Raw genomic sequence first — 1,222 nt, forward strand, 5'->3', positions numbered from 1 at the left:
TCCAGTTCCCTTGGTCAGAGTGTTTTATCACAGTAATAGGAATCAAACTGATGCAATGTTCATATAGCTGTTCCAGATTTACGTGATGTCTTTTTTTTCAATATCTTTACTTTTGACTTTTTGTTTCCTTTTAAACTAAGTTCCATCTCATGTAGGCAGTAAAATCTTGCTCTTTCATAGTTTGACAATCTGCTTTTGGAGTATAGGGCTTCGTTCACTCACCTATTGAGATTACTGGTATGGATGGATTCACAACTGCCATTTTGCTATTTGTTTCTATTTGCCCTATGACTTTTTAATTATACTACTTGAAATTAAGTAAATATTTTAATACATTTATTTTCTATTGAAATTTTAATAAATTTTTACTTATTTAGGTTGGTCTAGATTTCTTTCGTTGTGTATGGGTATGTATAATTATGTCTGTGGGTGCACTTGTGTGTGTGTGTGTGCGTGTGTGTGTGTGTGCGCATGCACTTGCCTGTTTGGATACATATGGAAGCTAGAGGCTGACGTTACAATGTGTTTCCTCAATAATTTTTCCACCTATTTTTGAAACAGAGTCTCTTCTTTAACCTGACCCTTGCTATTTGGGGTAGACAGGCTGGCCAATGAGGCCCTGGGACTCTCCTGTCTCTACCTCTTCAGTCTGGGTGTTATATGCACGTGCTACCATGTCTGGTTTCTTTGGGGGTCCAGGGATCTGAACTCAGGTCTTCATGCTTCTACAGGAGGCACTGGACAAATCCCTAGTTTTGATTTAGAGTTTGTGATGTAATCTTATCACAATCTACTTCAAAAGTATGCTAACAATTCCTCAAAATACAGAAAATACAGCATGTTGCTTCTGTTGACCCCTTAGGCATTACTATGCTAACACTATGATTACCTGAACAAAAAACTTGACTCATAGTTTTTAAGATTGGGCCTGAACTTTGAGGATATGTGCAATGTTCTGCTGGGGTTAATTAAAAGCCTTTAGTCCAGATTATTATAAAAAGTCATTCCTACACCCGTTTATGCTATTATTTTAGCATACTTTATATCCTTGTATGCTGTACACTCAACAGTAAAGAGGTTTTAAGAGCAACTTGAACAACACTCAAATAAAGTGAGCTTCACCTAGCACTGGAAGCAAAGTTTCTGTTGTTCATGGCCAGCAGGACCCTGATTCATCTACCATGCACAGAGAGCTGTGAGTGAGAGAAGAAGTTTGCAAGAT

The sequence above is a fragment of the Nannospalax galili genome, unplaced genomic scaffold (genome assembly GCF_000622305.1).
Source record: "Nannospalax galili isolate Female #2095 unplaced genomic scaffold, S.galili_v1.0 scaffold680, whole genome shotgun sequence".
Taxonomy (NCBI): Eukaryota; Metazoa; Chordata; class Mammalia; order Rodentia; family Spalacidae; genus Nannospalax; species Nannospalax galili.